Genomic DNA, 19,392 nt, shown 5'->3' with positions numbered 1-19,392 from the left:
TTTAATCCACTTAAATCCAATGCCTCATCACTTGTCAATGGTGTGCCAACAACTGATTCATTTTCTATGATAATTGCATTCCCTTGATTATAATTATGTAAGCTTGATTGGCCTACTTCCAAGACTTGGAAACTCAAATCCATACTAAAATTATCAGCATTAATGAATGATCTTAAACATTGACTTTTAGCATGATGCTGTGTGCCTAAAGCATGTTCTAGAGTCCCATAAATTTCTTCATGATTCATGGAGGAAGAATTCGATAGTACATTATCTGATGTATTTGCTGTTGTGATTAGTCTGCATTAGTGCCCATTGACACGGAGGGTCATTAAAAAGACGTCATTTTGGTATTTTCTGTGGAACTGGAACTTTCTTCTTCCTCCCCATGGAAAGTATCTATTTTAAAATTTATTCTTATATTCTTGTATTAGTTGAACATAAAATAACACAAAAATTCTTGTCTCTAAAATTATGTTGAGAGTAATAGCATCAAAATTCTTATCTTTAAAAATTATTTGCATTAAGTGTTTAAGTATGTAAAGTGTTAAATAAGCATGTGGCTTTTTTGTAGGTTGCCATATTCGTGCACATTAGCTATCGTCATGCGCAGGCACATATTGATGGGGTTGATAGCACCTCGGACTCCCGAGTTATTATCATAGAGTATCATTTCTATATTAGTGATGATCGTTCGCACGATGCACCTTTTGTATAGCATTGCTTTGCTCTTCATGATAGTTTCTTGAGAGATCAGGGAGTCACATGGCAGTAGCGTTGGATTTGGTTTGATGGATGTGGTGGACAGTTCAAATCTGCTAGACGGTTTTTTTGGTTATGCAGATGGCACCATGACACTAGCATCCCAGTGATGTGGAGCTACTTCGAGACGGGGCATGGGAAGGGAGAGCACAATGGTGTAGGTGCATGTGTGAAGTGAGCCTTACGATGCCACCAGTTGCGGCATGATGTTGACCAGTTTAGGGATGCAAGTAGGTGGTTGCTTGGTGCATACAACACTTGAGTAGTAGTCCCATATCCTCTTATCCACGTCGTGCTAAGATGGTTGCTCGACGTTTCTTTTGGTGTGTGGATATTGGGAGTATTGATCGGTCCAACACTTTTGATTGTTGATCAGTGCATGGTACTTTGGATTTCCATTCTATTAGGAGCACATGTTTTAGGGATCCCGCTATCTTCTCAACGCTTTGCACGTCTTTGCTCTGCATGTGTTGATGGTGATTGGGGAGGATGCACCATGATCTCATGGGTTGATCCATGGAGGCAACATGTTCTTTCTCCATGTCAGCCATGGGAGGCCATGACCAATGATCAGGATGTTGGGTCCACATTTAGCAGGGATTATGATGAGTTGACAGATTTGTTGTCTATTGATGATGTTTTTGCCCTCATTGCTCCGGAGGGCAATGAGGAGGGTAAGGATTACTACTTGTTGAGATGCTCTTTGGTAAAGAGTGTGCTCAACGATGATGTCATGGATGGTCATGGGATATCTTTTGATGCTTATAGCATGGTGGTGGGTGGTCACTACTACCTGCAGGTACGGTAGGTACGGAGATGTGGTGGTTGTTGAGATATCGAGCTCCAATCATGATATGCCAGGGTGACCGTCGTGCATTTATGTCACCGACTTGTTAGCTGCAGATGTGGTTGGTACACCACCCATGAATAATAGCTGGATGACAGCTATCTTTATGTACTCTAGTTCGTGGCTCAGTTAGTATGCCACCTTAGTTAGCTGAGTTTGGTTAAGACCCACATATAGGGTTCATCTATCCTTTTGTACTAAGAGTTCTTTTGGATTTCACAACTAAGAAGAGGAAAACTATTTTCATCCTCCACCTTTGTTTGTATTGCCCCATCGTGTATGTGAGAAAGCCGCAAGTGAGACCCCTTCCTTCTCCCCCACTCTCTTCACATGGTATCAGAGCCCAGTTCGTGGTAAGGAGCTCAACAAACCAAGTTCGCGGTGTCCTAGTAAGAGGACCAGTGTTGCTTTCCTTTTTCGAGTTTGGGAGCAAATCTCTGCAGGTAGCATAGCCAGAAAGTGCAAGAGTGCATTGTCTCAGATTGGGACGCCCTTTGCGGTGTGGCAATAGGGCAGTACATGCTGCGGGATAGGGCAAAGCCCTAGGTAACTTTGTTTTTTTGATTCGAGGCCATTTCAGGGCCCGTTTTGGAGGCGGAAGTTTTTGGCAGGCACTCAAAAAAGCTCCCAATTTTTGCTGTGCAACCACTGTTCTCTACAGGTTGACTGGGGTTTAGATACAGTTGCATGGATACACTAATGTTGATTGGGCTAGTAGTATTTTTGATAGACGATCTACCAGTGGATATTTGTTCTCTTTTGGGAGTGCTGCAGTCACTTGGAGCAGCAAGAAATAGCCTAAAGTGGCCTTGTCAACCACAGAGGGTGAGTACAGGGGTGCAGTAATGGCTGCATGTGAGGTAGCTTGGTTGCATAAGCTACTTTATGATATGCATCAGTCTATAGATGGGCCAGTTGTCATTTATTGTGACAACATGAGTAGTATACACTGGGCAAATAACCCAGTCTATCATGCTAGAACAAAGCATATTGAGGTGCATTATCACTATGTGTGGGAGAAGGTTTTACTAGGTCTTATTGATGTAGTTTATGTCAGCACAGAGGATCAGGTGGCTGACATATTCACGAAGGCATTGGGTGCAGAGAAGCTGCGCAATTTTAGAGACCTGCTTGGTGTGCAAGAATTGGGATTGAGCTTGGGTTGAGATATCAAGCTCCACTCATGATATGCCAGGGTGACCGTTGTGCATTTATGTCACCGACTTGTTAGCTGCAGATGCGGTTGGTACACCGCCCATGAATAATAGCTAGATGACAGCTATCTTCTTTATGTACTCTAGTTTGTGGCTGAGTTAGTATGCCACCTTAGTTAGCTGAGTTTGGTTGAGACCCACACGTAGGGTTCATCTATACTTTTGTACTTTGAGTTCTTTTGGCTTTCACAATTAAGAAGAGGAAAACTGTTTTCAGCCTCCACCTTTGTGTGTATTCCCCCATTGTGTATGTGAGAAAGCCGCAAGTGAGACTCCTTCCTTCTCTCCCACTCTCTTCACAGTGGTGTCATCGAGTTTCAGCAGTACATGGTTGATTGCGAGGCATACATCTATTCCCATCTCGTTATTGCCATTAAGTTGTCTCTCCACCGTGTCACCTCTTGCAAACGTGAGGCTCCACATTGGCGACTTGCAGCAGAGGATCATGAGAGATTTCTTGCGACTATTGGCATGAGAGCAGATCCTGAGAGGTAGTGTAGTGTATCACTTCATATCATTGTATTCAGGATCTATAGTTTCATTATTTTCAGGACATTTCATTCGATTGTTTTTTTTTGTATCATTGTATTGAGGACTTGCCATCTCATTGTATTGAGGATCGGCATTTTTATTCCACTCTTGATCATTGTATTGAGGATCTATATAGTTGTATTACATTTCGACATCATTGTATTTCTCACTTTTGATTCTTGTCTTCTCTAGTTCTTTAGAAAGTGCACATGTTTTAAAATTTTTTTAACCCATGAATGATCTCATTTGATTATAGTTTCTAATATTTCAACATTCTATGGAATTATTATAGTTCTTTATATTTCAACATTGTAAAGATTGATTATGGTTCTTAATATTTTAACATTATGTGGAAATTTTGTATGCACATATTTCATTGAACTCTGCACATTCCCCATAGAAATGTTTTGGCACACATTTACATAATTTGCATTCTAGGAGGTCAAATGCCCAATTTCCCTTACGGAAAATTTAGGATGTGGTAGATAGCGATATGTGCAAGTGTCAGATGGGCCCCAAACTTTGTATGGCTCTTATCCTAGGTGGCTTGCAAAGGATTACAAAGTTTGATGGGCATCGGACACCAAATGAGCACTCTAGGAGGTCAAATGCTCAATTTCACATGGCATTAGGGCCCAATGTGAAGGAAAAATGTAGGAATGTGGTAGATAACAATATGTGCAAGTGTCAAATGGGCCCCAAAGTTTGTATGGCTCTTATCATAGGTGGTTTGCAAAGGATTACAAAGTTTGATGGACATCGGACACCAAATGTGCACTCTAAGAGGTCAAATGCCCAATTTCTCATGGCACTAGGGCCAAATGTGAAGGGAAAATGTAAGAATGTGGCAGATAACGATATGTGCAAATGTTGGATGGCACCCAAAATTTGTATGGCTCTTATCCTAGGTAGTTGCAAAGGCTTACAAAATTTTATGGGCATCAGACACCAAATGTGCACTCTAGGAGGTCAAATGCCCAATTTCCCTTCACATTTGGCACTAGGGCCAAATGTGAAGGCAAAATGTAGGAATGTGGCAGATAGCGATATGTGCAAGTGTTAGATGGGCCCCAAAGTTTGTATGGCTTGTTGAGAGTTCACGCTCAACATCATGTGATCATGTGTGCATAGCACCATCACGTGATCATATGTGCATAGCACTAACCTTATAGAGTGCTATAAAGGAAAGGGTTAGAACCCCTAACCCTAACTCTAAAAGGGTTTGTATGTATTCTATTTTTTCAACTAAATCTAGTGTATAGTTAGTCATTTGTGGTGTGCTCTCTAGCTGTTCCCTCTTTCCTCGTCTCCACTCTTCTCCTCTCCCGTCTTCATATTTTGTCATGGTATCAGAGCTTGACTTGCCTTCCGTTGAGGCATTGCAATCCTTGAGAGTGCGATAGAGATTGTGAGATCATGAGTTTCTCTTGAGTGTCCTTCAAGCAAGTTCACTTCCGTTGAGAGAGACATTTCTGTTCATTCATTTTTGAAAAATTCCATTCTTTGTGAGGACTTCCATTGTGTGAGAGAGAGATTTTCCATCCATTATGGAGAGACTGAGTTTTTTTAGTGAGCTTTGAGGGAGAGAGAGAGCCCGAAGCTCTACCTTCTACAACTACTCCCTGAGATCCCTTAACTATGTGTGCGATAGAGAGTTATTCTTTGCATCAAATTTGACATTGGAGACCTTCAACTCAGCTTCCGAACAAGCTACGTCTCTAGCAAGAGCAACTCATGCAACCTCCTATCATCAGTTGGCCAAAGGTTCAACCAAGGAGCTCATGCATCCAAGCTTCTCCAATGACTACAACCCAGCACTAGCTCTTCCAGTGCTCCGCCAGCTGCCAAGCTACATATGGGACCTCCTTCTACAACAATGAGATCTCTCGGGTACCTGATGCCAACCCGTCTAAAGCCCTACAACAACCGTCTAAAGCCTCTCGAAGCCTCTCAACTGAGTAGCGGCTCCTTCAACAGCTAGCCTCTACATCGACTTCAACGCCATCAACACCTCCTATGCCTCACGATCAACCAACGTGCCTCCAAGACTTCCCTTCTACAAGACGGCCTCGCCTAAAGTGCACATAGATGACTCTCTCCAACAGCAGATATACTTGGCTCTCTAGCCATCAATAAGTGCCCGATTGCAAGCAGTAGGACACCTTGCTAGGCTTACTTAACTCGACGAGCAGCATCCCAGTGCCAATCTCCTTGGCTCCTGTATCTTGGGCAGCTCATTTGCAAATCTGGACAGACGACGACATCTCAGATGGGCTATCAAGCTCGTATGCAGCTAGCTCCAATAGCCGACTCCTTCACCAGCTACTCCAACAAAGCGGATAGCTCCTCTACAGCCCACCCGATGCGCATCGGCCTCCCAAAACTGCAATAACCACTCAACCTTCAAGCTTCTACCAGTGAAGCTTCATGACATCCGCCATCGCCAACGACTCCAAGATTCCATCGCCAGAGCTCTAGACAGCCAACTTTAATCTGTTTGGTGACCTCAGCGATCTCCATTGGTGCTCCAACTCAAAATTCCATCGATTCCATCGATTTTCTATCGCTGTTTTGAGCTCCGTCGACTCATAGATCTTATCCCCAGGTGACCTCACACCCTTGAGCTTGGTCATGAAGATGCCACATCATCTTATCTGGTTAAGTTAACTCGGGTATCGTAACCCTGGTTAGAGAGTGGATAAGGTTGGTTAACTTAACCGCAGGTCAAGTTTACCATAGGTCATTGAACCATGGTTAAACTACCTTAACTCAATCCTTATCTGACACATCAGCAGCCCCGTGAGACTACCACATCACCTTGCCAGCTCAGTAGTGCCACCTCAGCAGTCCAGTCAGCATTGACCCGTGAATTGCACACACAGTGCTCCACAAACACTTCATGTGACCACTCCTGTCACCTCAGCACAGCAGAGCTTCATTGGCACACCTCTTGCTAAGCACAGTGCCACATCATCATTGCATGTGACTCACAGTGACACATCATCATTGAGCACATTTGCACTCCTTTTGCCCCTCCACCTAGATCAAGTCATATCTCTTGATCTAGGAAGAATTTGAGGGTTCTCCAAAAAGAAAAGTCGCTCATTTTTTTGTGCTCTATGCGCTCGTCACATCACACATTTCGGCGCAAGTTACACTCACATTTGAGCCTCACCGACAAAACCACTTCCTTCACGCACATTTGCCTCTACATCGATGCATCTGACCCAGCACTTAAAAAAAATAAAAGAAAAGGAATTATTTGCTGTTCTTTCATCAATCGACAGTTGGTTTGGATCTAGATCAGAGTAGACTAGATCGCCATAGAGGGGATGCTTTGAATTCCCCAAGTTGCCAATCTAAACCATGCTCGAAATTCCCGACTAGTACCTACTCGGAGTCAGTCCATACGCTCACATCCAATTTCACATCATTACATTACCTGAAACCTTACGTTCATGAGTTTAGTGAGCAGAGTTCAGAGGCATTGCAAAATGATTCAGTGGGCAGAGAGCACTTGATTTCACACACACATGCCACCATTGTAAAGCCTATTCGGCTATCTCACAGCATCGTGCACATCATTTTCAGCCTTGTAAAGCCTCTTGGCTATTCCCGGCATCATTGCCACAAGCCTTGTAATACAGATCAGATTTTATGTACTGCAGTTCTATCTTCACCGACAGTTCAGAGATTTCACTTGGCATATTCAGTGTATTTGCAGTTGATTCATACAGATATCTTCATGATAATTTTGAGTACATTTCTTGCACCATGTCGACTAGCAACCTCAATCTGGAGGCATCTGCTAAGTTAGACAACTACAATTACGGTACATGGAAATATTGAATGGAGACCATTCTTGTGCTTCAAGACAAATGGGAGTATGTTGATGGGTCTACACCTAGACCATTGGACAATCCAGCCACCAGTAGCTCTAGTCCATCTGTTGTCACAGCACTAGCAACGGAATCTACAATGGGATCTACATCTACACAAACAGTTTTCGCACCAGTAGCAGATCCTGCCATTGCCCAAGCTCAAGTAAAATGGGATAAGAAAGATAAGTATGCCTATCACCTGATCAAGCAGAATGTGTAAGATGTCATGCTAGGATAGCTCAACATAGTCAAGACATCAAAAGAAGCATGGGATATGTTCGCAGCTCTCTACAAGTCCAAGAATACATCCAGGATTCTCACCCTGAGAAACTAGATCAACCAGAGTTTCCGCAACAGTAGTAAAACTACTCATGCTCATGTACTCTGCATTAAAGACTACAACAATAAACTTGCGGCAGCAGGAGAGACTATGAACCCCGCAAAAATGGTTCAAGTAATCCTAAATGGACTAGGAGAGGGATATGAGAATCTAGTCCAGAGTATTGCCATCCATCAATGGCAAATTCCGACACTGGAAGAACTTCAGTCAGTCCTACTTGGTGAAGAACTCAGGACTCAGGCCATTCAAGCACGTAAAGGTCATTCTAATGATCAGGCATTCACAGCTTTAGGCAGAAGCAGAGGCAAAGGCAGAAACAGAGGTAGATCATATCAGAAAAGTGGTCATCATCAACAAAATCAAAGTCAAAATCAACATCAGCATCAGCATCATCCTCAACGACATCAGAATCAGCAAAGAGGAAATCATTCCAATCGAGGAAGATTTCAAGGACGAGGGAATGCATCCACCAATGTCTCAAACATTCAGTGCAACTACTATCACAAGTTTGGACACTATGAAAGAGATTGCCGCAAGAAGCAGTACGACCAAGGCGGTCAATCCAGCAATAATCGAGGGAATTCCCGAGGAAGAGGAAATCATCGTGGTGGACATTCTAGTCACAGTCATTTTGCAAATGAACAAGGAAATATGTTTCTTACAAGCGAGGAATTGCATCAGACTGGTACAATGCACCTAGACATTGATTTTAATCCCAAAGAGGATTACAGTTATCAAGTCGACCAAGTGGAACAGGATCCTTGGTACATCGACAGCGGTGCATCATCTCATATGACAAATCATCAGGAATGGTTCACAAAAATGAAACCATTAGAAGGACAGAAAAATGTCATCTACACAGCAGATAATACAACAAATCTAGTTCAAGGGACAGGTGTTATCCCTATGAACAATTTCACTGGTACAAAAGGATTAGTCAAAGATGTGCTCTATGTTTCGAAGCTCAGCAAGAACCTTTTGTCAGTAGGTCAAATGACGAAACACAACTTTGTCAAGAAAAGTCTCTACGGCTTAAAGTAAGCACCCAGAAGTTGGTACAACAAAATTGACAAGTATTTTGCTGATCTGGGATACATGAAGACCAATGCAGATCATACTCTCTACTACAAAGTTCAAGCGGAAGACATTACTATTGCACTTTTGTATGTAGATGATCTGATTGTGACAGAAAGCAAGGATAGCTTCATCAGAAAATTGAAATAAGACTTATCTGCAGAGTTCGACATGAAAGATCTTGGACTTATGCACTATTGTCTTGGAATTGAGTGAATTGAGTTCTGGAGAGATTCAAATAGCACATTTTTGAGTCAGCTCAAGTATGTTGACAGTCTCCTGAAGAAGTTTCATATGGTAGATTGCAAGATTGTAGCCACTCCCATGGAATAGAGTTTGAAACTTACTAAAGATTCAGAAAAGCCTACAGTCAATGACAAATACTACAGGCAACTCATCGAATCTCTTATATATCTGACAATCACATGGCCAGATATTTATTATGCAGTAAGCTCACTAGCACATTTTATGGCAAAACAGTCTCATTGGAATGCAGTCAAAAGAGTCTTGAGATACATCAGAGGAACAAGACAGTTTGGGATAGAATACAGAGGAAGTCATCCACTGTTGCATGGATACTGTGATAGTGACTATGCTGGAGATCATGAGACTAGGAGATCGACACAGGGATATGCATTTTTCCTTGGTCAAGGTGCTATATCATGGTTGTCAAACAAACAGCCAACTGTTTATTTGTCTACAACTGAAGCAAAATATAGAGCACTCACTACAGGTGCATGTGAGGCTATATGGCTCAGAAGACTATTGTCAGAAACAGATTACTTTGATGAATCAAAGCCAACAACAATATACTGTGATAATCAATCAGCTCAAGCATTGGCCAAAAATCCAGTATATCACTCTAGGACAAAGCACATTGATGTCAGAGAGCACTTCATCAGAGAAAGAGTGTTACTTGGTGACATCACACTACAGCATTGTGATAGCAAAGAAAATGTTGCAGACATCTTTACCAAACCACTCGGTAAAGAGCTATTCGAGAAACACCAACTAGCTCTTGGTTTGATGCAGAGGAAGGACATTCCCATTAAAAGGGTGTGATAGAATGTAATGCTCAGTCCTTCTTCGATTCCCCAGAATCATCATCTTGAGGGAAGGCCTACTTCATGATGTTGATCTTGAGGGAAGGTGTTGAGAGTTCATGCTCAACATCATGTGATCATGTGTGCATAGCACCATCACATGATCATATGTGCATAGCACTAACCTTATAGAGTGCTATAAAGGAAAGGGTTAGAAGCCCTAACCCTAACTCTAAAAGGGTTTGTATATATTCTATTTTTTCAACTAAATCTAGTGTACAGTTAGTCATTTGTGGTGTGCTCTCTCTAGCTATGCCCTCTCTCCTCATCTCCACTCTTCTCCTCTTCCCTCTTCATATTTTGTCATGGCTCTTATCCTAGGTGGTTTGAAAAGGATTACAAACTTTGATGGGCATCAAACACCAAATGTGCACTCCAGGAGGTCAAATGACTGATTTCACATGGCACTAGGGCCAAATGTGAAGGAAAATGTAGGAATGTGGCAGATAGCGATATGTGCAAGTATCAGATGGGATTCAAAGTTTGTATGGCTTTTATCCTAGGTGGTTTGGAAAGGATAACCAAGTTTGATGGGCATCAGACGCCAAATGTGCACTCTAGGAGGTCAAATACCCAATTTCACACTAGGGCCAAATGTGAAGGAAAAATGTAGGAATGTGGCAGATAGTGATATGTGCAAGTATCAGATGGGCCACAAAGATTGTATAACTATTATCCTAGGTGGTTTACAAGGGATTACCAATTTTTATCGGCATCGGATACCAAATGTGCCCTCTAGGAGGTCAAATGTCCAATTTCCCATGGCACTAGGGCCAAATGTGAAGGAAAAATGTAGGAATGTGGTAGATAGCGATATGTGCAAGTGTCGGATGGGCCCCAAAGTTTGCATGGATATTATAATAGGTAATATGAAAAGGATTACAAAGTTTGATGGGCATCAGACACGAAATGTGCACTCTAGGAGGTCAATTGCCCAATTTCCCTTCACATTTGGCCCTAGTGCCATGGGAAATTGGGCATTTGACCTCCTAGAGTGCACATTTGGTGTCCTATGCCCATTAAACTTTGTAATCCTTTGAAAACCACCTAGGATAAGAGCCATACAAACTTTGGGGCCCATCCAACACTTGCACATATCGCTATCTGCCCTATTCCTACATTTTCCCTTCACATTTGGCCCTAGTGCCAAATGTGAAGGGAAATTGGGCATTTGACCTCCTAGAGTGCACATTTGGTGTCTGATGCCCATAAAAATTTTTAAGCCTTTGAAAACCACCTAGGATAAGAGCCATACAAACTTCGGGGCCCATCTAACATTTGCACATATCACTATCTTTCACATTCCTACATTTTCCCTTCACATTTGGCCCTAGTGCCATGTGAAATTGGGCATTTGACATCCTGGAGTGCACATTTGGTGTCTGATGCCCATCAAACTTTGTAATACTTTGCAAACCACCTAGTATAAGATCCATACAAACTTTGGGGTCCATCTGACACTTGCACATATCGCTATCTGCCACATTCCTACATTTTTTCTGCCAAATGTGAATGGGAAATTGGACATTTGACCTCCTAGAGTGCACATTTGGTGTCCAATGCCCATAAAACTTTGTAATACTTTGTAAACCTCTTATTATAAGAGCCATACAAGCTTTGGGGCCCATCCAACACTTGCACATATCACTATCTGCCACATTCCTATATTTTTCCTTCACATTTTGCCCTAGTGCCATGTGAAATTGGGCATTTGACCTCCTAAAGTAAGAATTTGGTGTCTGATGCCCATGAAACTTTGTATTACTTTGAAAACCACCTAGGATAAGATCCATATAAACTTTGGGGTCCATTTAACACTCGCACATATCACTATCTGCCACATTCCTACATTTTTCCTTCACATTTGGCCCTAGTGCCAAATGTGAATGAAAATTGGGCATTTCACCTCCTAGAGTGCACATTTGGTGTCGGATGCCCATCAAAATTTTTAATCCTTTGCAAACCATCTAGGATAAGAGACATACAAACTTTGGGGCCCATCCGATATTTGCACATATCACTATCTGCCACATTACTATATTTTCCCTTCACATTTGGCCGTAGTGCCATGTGAAATTGGGCATTTGACCTCCTAGAGTGCACATTTGTGTCCGATGTAAGATCCTGTAGGATAGAATAGATGCATCTTGCAAGAGGTGTGAGAGCACAATGAAATCTCTATATGATTGTGAGAGAGAGGACTCTCTTATAGAAAGAGGGAGAAGGTAATACCTTCCCTACATAGTGGCTATCAGTCCCTACATTAGTGGGAATCAATCCCTACATCAGTGGGATTCCCTTTGTCTTACATCATCACTTAGGTCACTCACTAGACACATCATAGCACTTGATGTGCCTTTACAACACACACAAACACACATGTGACTCCCCTAGATGCACACATGCACTATAGAGCAAGCCCTTGATCATACTTACCCCAACAAACCCCCCTCAAGGGATTGCCTCTTGCAATGTCAAGGATTCATCTAGTCTCATAGTTTCTCATGCCATCTCATGGTGGTCAAGGATTAATATATGGCTAGGATCTCATGCTAGCAAGGGTTCCCAAGGGTGTGAGTTTCATAGAAATGGGATAGTCAAAACACATATCACATGGCCTACATCATATGATGACCAAAGGTGATTTACATAACATATTCTTTTTGGAGTACTACTCCAAGAAGAGAACCTCAAAATTTGACCAAGTGATGATAAACAAAGAAGACAAAGTGCCTAAAAAGCATAGTCTTCATCATGTTGAAACTCATCAAATGAAAGTAGATTGGCTGTTTCTGACTTTGTAGCTTCTTCCTTTTTGGCTCTACAATACTTTTCATGGTGATTGTTTTTGCCACAATGTTTGCATGGATTGATCTTGAAGCAATCTTTTGACAGGTGATTAGTCTTCCAACAATGTTTGCAAGGTGAAAACTTGCCCTTTTGAATTTTTATGGCATAGGTTGTGTCATTGCCTCTCTGGTATGCTGTGTCATTGCCTCTCCGGAGTTCCATGTGCCTTTCTTCTTCTTGAAGAGCAGAAATAAGACCTTCAAGATTAGGATTAGGAAGATTTTTCAAAGTGGTAACAACATGATCATAATCTTCAGGCATACTTTTGAGCAACACTGCCATTGCATCATCTGTAGTGATTGGAGAGTTGATAGAAGCAAGTTGAGTCATGAGACTCTGCATATGATTGACATGGGTAGCCAAAGGAGTGCCACTAACCATCTTCAATTCAAAGAAATCAATCTTAAGTGACAATTTTGAGATGTGAGAGCTAGCACAAAAAATAATGTCAAGCTTCTGCCAAGCTTCTGAAGGAGACTCTAAGTCAAAGATGTGATGAATATAGTCATCTCCTAAGGCAAGAGCAATGATGCCATAGGCTTTCTCCTCTCTAGCAGGATCTCTTGCCAGGCGTGTCGGAGCTGAGTGAGGATTCTCCATCATTAGAGGCTGTTGAAGAAGAAGTTGAAGCCGGTTTGACAAGCCCCCAGAGGTTTTCCCTCATCAATGCAAACTTAACCTTCATCTGCCATGTGTGAAAGCCTTTACCATTGAACTTATCCATATTCAAGATGGTAGCCATGAGAGCGTCTAACCTAGAATGGACAGTGTCTACTCTCTTACAAGGCTAGAAAAAAAATTAAAGAGCTTCAAAATACAAGCATTTAGAGTAGCAAAGGCTTGCAACCAAATTCCATACTACAAAACATAATGGAAATGATGTTTTCACTTGCATGCTTCATAGAGGTGGCTAAATGAAAGCATTCTAAGAAAATCCAAGTGTAGAAACTTAAAGCAAAGCTATAGCCACAATTGTACTGATGCTATTCAACAATTTAAAACATCAGAAATGCTAAAGTAGCATCTAATGTAGCATCAAACTCACAACATTGTCAAAACTGTCCAAAACAGAGACCAGAACTTGGAGGGTACAATTCTCATAGCTCATAGCTCTATTTAAGGGGATTTTTATGCAAGAAGAAGGGCCTTATACCAGAGAATGGCTGCCAGTAAGGAGAGGCACAATGTTACATCAGGTCACCATAGCCAAGCTTGAGAAGACCGACTGGTTTTTTGTCTGTTGCGCCTCCATTCCTTGTCCAAATGAGCTCAGATTTCAACAGAAAGTTTCCTTTAGTGTCTTGTAGCTCGGGCTTAGAAGAATTGACAGAAGGATAAGCACAGAGGCAGCATTGCATGAAATTTAATCAGAGAGTATGAGTGTTGGTGTTTCACGTACACTCAAAATTTCACCAAAAGCTTGCAGCTGGAAGTTCACCCATACAAGAGTTAGTTTGCAGCTCAAAGGGTTTGGGCAAAGGTCATTTGTAGGTAGAGAACAGAGCTCTCAAAGATTTGGGGAAGAAGGAGGAAAATGGAGAAGATGAAGAAACTTGTAGTTTATGTTTGAGATAGCATCTAATGCTAGGCTAGGCTAGATCTAGAACCTAGAGCTCTGATACCAATTGTGAGATCCCATAGGATAGAATGGATGCATCTTGCAAGAGGTGTGAGAGCACAATGAAATCTCTATATGATTGTGAGAGAGAAGACTCTCTCTTATAGAAAGGGGGAGAAGGTAATACCTTCCCTACATAGTGGCTATCAGTCCCTACATTAGTGGGGATCAATCTCTACATCAGTGGGATTCCCTTTGTCTTACATCATCACTTAGGTCACACACTAGACACATCATAGCACTTGATGTGCCTTTACAACACACACAAACACACATGTGACTCCCCTAGATGCACACATCCAAAAAACACAACTTCTGCCTCACAAGGGCAAATCTACAATAAGAATGATTCTGTCACTCCCAATATCTCTCTGCATAGGCATACAATGTAATTCTGCGGTAACTTTTCACCGACCTTCAGAATAGTGGTCGCACAGCAAGAACGGGGCACTTTTCTGAATGCCTGCGAAAAACTTCTGCCACCAAAATGGGTCCTGAAAAGTGCATTTACTATCCTCTCGCCATAGCACGAAGGGTGTCTCAATATGAGACAGTGCACTCTTGCACTTTCCGGCTGTGCTACCTGCAGAGATTTGCTCCCAAACTCGAAAAAGGAAAGCAACACTGATCCTCTTACTAGGACACCACGAACTTGGTTTGCTTCCTTGAGCTCCTCACCACGAATCGGGCTTTGATACCATGTGAAGAGAGTGGGAGAGAAGGGAGGAGTCTCATTTGCAGTTTTCTCACACACAATGGGGGAATATACACAAAGGTGGAGGCTGAAAACAATTTTTCTCTTCTTAGTTGTGAAAGCCAAAAGAACTCAAAGTACAAAAGAATAGATGAACCCTATATGTGGGTCTCAAACCAAACTCAACTAACTAAGGTGGCATACTAACTGAGCCACTAACTAGAGTAAATGAAGATAGCTGTCATCATGTTATAATTCTTGGGCAATGTACCAACCGCATTTACAGCTAACAAGTCGGTGACATAAATGCACAACGGTCACCCTGGCATATCACGAGTGGAGCTTGATACTCAACATGCCAATCAAAATTTGTAAGCCTTTGCAAACTACCTAGGATAAGGACCATACAAACTTTGGGGCCCATTGCAAATCGCTATTTGCCACATTCCTACATTTTTCCTAGGGCCAAATGTGAAGGGAAATTGGACCTTTGAACTCCTAGAGTGCACATTTGGTGTCTGATGACCATAAAACTTTGTAAGACTTTGCAAACCACCTAGGATAAGAGCCATAAAAACTTTGGGGCCCATTTGACATTTGCACATATCACTATCTGTCACATTCCTACATTTTCCCTTCACATTTGGCCCTAGTGCCATGGGAAATTGGGCATTTGACCTCCTAGAGTGCACATTTGGTGTCCAATGCCCATCATACTTTGTAACCATTTGAAGAACACCTAGGATAAGAGCCATATAAACTTTGGGACCCATCAAATACTTGCACATATCGCTATCTGCCACATTCCTACATTTTCTCTTCACATTTAGCCCTAGTGCTAAAAGTGAAGGAAAATTGGACATTTGACCTCCTAGAGTGCACATTTGGTGTCCGATGCCCATAAAACTTTGTAATCCTTTGCAAACCACCTAGGATAAGATCCATACAAACTTTGGGGTCCATCCACCACTTGCACATATCACTATCTGCCACATTCCTACATTTACCCTTCACATTTGGCCCTAGTGCCATGAAATTGGGTATTTGACCTCTTAAAGTGCACATTTGGTGTTCGATGCCCATGAAACTTTGTAATACTTTGCAAAACACCTAGGATAAGAGCCATACAAACTTTAGGTCCCATTCAACACTTGCACATATCACTATCTACCACATTCCTACATTTTCCCTTCACATTTGGCTCTAGTGCCAAATGTGAATGGAAATTGGGCATTTGGCTTGCTAGAGTGCACATTTGGTGTTCAATGCTGATAAAACTTTGTAATCCTTTGCAAACCACCTATGATAAGAGCCATACAATCTTTGGGGCCCATATGACATTTGCACATATCGCTATCTGCCACATTTCTACATTTTCCCTTCACATTTGGCCCTAGTGCCATGTGAAATTGGGCATTTGATCTCCTAGAGTGCACATTTGGTATCCGATGCCCATAAAACTTTGTAATATTTTCAAACATCCTTGGATAAGAGCTATACAAACTTTGGGACCCATCTAATAGTTCAACATATCGCTATCTACCACATTCCTACATTTTCCCTTCACATTTGATCCTAGTGCCATGTGAAATTAGGCATTTGACTTTGTGGAGTGCACATTTGGTGTCTGATGCCCATTAGAATTTTTAACCCTTTGGAAACCACCTAGGATAAGAGCCATACAAACTTTGTGGCCCATCCGAAATTTGCACATATCCCTATCTGCCACATTCCTACATTTTCCCTTCACATTTGGTCCTAGTGCCATGTGAATTTGGGCAGTTAACCTCCTAGAGTGCACATTTGGTGTCCGATTCCCATCAAACTTTGTAATGCTTTGAAAACAACCTACGATAAGAGTCATACAAGCTCTGGGGCCCATCAAAACTTGAACATATCGCTATCTGGCACATTCCTACATTCTCCCTTCACATTTGGCCCTAGTGCCAAATGTGAGGGAAAATTGGGCATTTGACCTCCTAGACTGCACATTTTGTGTCCAATGCCCATTAAACTTTGTAGGCCTTTGCAAACTATTTAGGATAAGGGCCTTAAAAACTTTGGGGCCCATCCAACACTTGCACATATCGCTATCTGCCACATTCCTACATTTTTCCTTCACATTTGGTCCTAGTGACAAATGTGAAGGGAAATTGGGCATTTGACCTCCTAGAGTGCACATTTGATGTCTAATGCCCATCAAACATTGTAAGCCTTTGCAAACCACCTAGTATAAGATCCCTACAAACTTTGGGGCCCATCCGACATTTGCACATCTTGCTATCTGCCACATTCCTACATTTTCCCTTCACATTTGGCCCTAGTGCCATGGGAAATTGGGCATTTGACCTCCTAGAGTGCACATTTGGTGTCCGATGCCCATCAGAATTTGTAACCCTTTGCAAACCACCTAGGATAAGAGCCATGCAAACTTTGGGACCCATCCAATACTTGCACATTTCACTATCTTTCACATTCCTATAGTTTTCCTTCACATTTGGTCCTAGTGCCAAATGTGAAGGGAAATTGGGCATTTGACATCCTAGAGTGCACATTTGGTATCCGGTGCCCATCAGACTTTATAATCCTTTGCAAACCACTTAGGATAAGAGCTATACAAACTTTGGGGCCCATCCAACACTTGCACATATCACTATCTACCACATTCCTATATTTTTCCTTCACATTTGGTCCTAGTGCCATGTGAAATTGGGCATTTGACCTCCTAAAGTGCACATTTGGTGTTCAATGCCCATGAAACTTTGTATCCTTTGCAAACCACCTAGGATAAGATCCATACAAACTTTGGGGCCCATCCGACACTTGCACATATCGCTATCTGCCACATTCCTACATTTTCCCTTCAATAGTGCCAAATGTGAATGGAAATTGGGCATTTGACCTCCTAGAGTGCACATTTGGTATCCGATGCTCATAAAACTTTGTAATATTTTGTAGACCACCTAGGATAGGATCCATACAAACTTTGGGGCCTCCATACAAACTTTGGGGCCCATCCGACATTTGCACATATCGCTATCTGCCACATTTCTACATTTTCCCTTCACATTTGGCCCTAGTGCCATGGGAAATTGGGCATTTGACCTCCTAGAGTGCACATTTGGTATCTGATGCCCATAAAACTTTGTAATCCTTTGCAAACAACCTAGTATAAGAGCTATACAAACTTTGGGGCCCATCCCACATTTGCACATATCACTATCTGCCACATTCATATATTTTCCCTTCACATTTGGCCCTAGATCCATGTGAAATTGGGCATTTGACCTCCTGGAGTGCACACTTGGTATCCAATGCCCATCAGAATTTGTAATACTTTGCAAACCACCTAGAATAAGAGCCATATAAACTTTGGGACCCATCTAAAATTTGCACATATCACTATCTGCCACATTCCTACATTTTTCCTTCACATTTGGCCCTAGTGCCATGTGAAATTGGGAATTTGACCTCCTAGAGTGCACATTTTGTGTCTAATGCCCATCGAAGTTTGTAATCCTTTGGAAACAACCTAGTATAAGAGCCATACAAACTTTGGGGCCCATCCAACACTTGCACATATCGCTATCTGCCACATTTCACCCAAAACATTTCACATTTGGTCCTAGTACCATGTGGAAATTTAACAAGAACAAGCATACTAAAATTTCAATTTATATGTACAAACAATAGCAATTGAGTCCATAACAACTCAAAATAACATTTGAATCCATATGACAACATTAGTGCCAACCTAACAAAAGAAAAAATTAATAATAAAATGATGTGGATAAAACATGTGGATGCACAAATATGCCAAACCAAGTAGCATAGGTTAAGCATATAAAATAATAGATACATCTACAAAAATAAGAGCTAACCCAAAAATCTAGGTTTAGCATGTACAAAAATATATACATCTACAAAAGTAAGAGCTAACCTAGACTTTGGGTTTAGCATCTACAACATGTACAAAAATAATAGCTAACCCAGCTACTCTGGGTTTAGTGACTACAAATCTGAATATGCTAATCTGAATCTGAATCCGACTGCTCAAACACTCAGCGAGATCTCCGAGCAACTCTCCATCTCTTGCCACCTGCCACACGATCAACTATCGTGGCATGCTCTGTTAACCAGGTCCGCGAAGTGAAAGGATGGTTTGTGCATGAAGTGGAAGTACCTGTAAGCACCTCCAAGGCATCTTGACTCTTTGCCTTTTGTGCCTCATGCAACATGCGCATCCTAAGAGACTATAAACGATAGTCACAGCTCTGACTCATGCCTCAAACTCTACACGAGTCACAAGCTTTGCATCAACGATACGATGCTCCTGCTCCAATGCCTGTGGCCCACCTACATGCTAAATCACCTCCTCGTGACTCTCCCTCATAACACAAGCCAAATCATCTCCCCCAAACTCCTCTACTCGAAACAGAACAACAATTGGCTCCTTGAAACCCTCTGGAAGGTCAAAG

This window comes from Dipteris shenzhenensis, chromosome 8 (genome assembly GCF_047967505.1).
Source record: "Dipteris shenzhenensis isolate YYH24624 ecotype China chromosome 8, Dip_SZ_1.0, whole genome shotgun sequence".
In the NCBI taxonomy this organism is placed as follows: domain Eukaryota; kingdom Viridiplantae; phylum Streptophyta; class Polypodiopsida; order Gleicheniales; family Dipteridaceae; genus Dipteris; species Dipteris shenzhenensis.
This window is presented reverse-complemented; position numbering follows the sequence as displayed.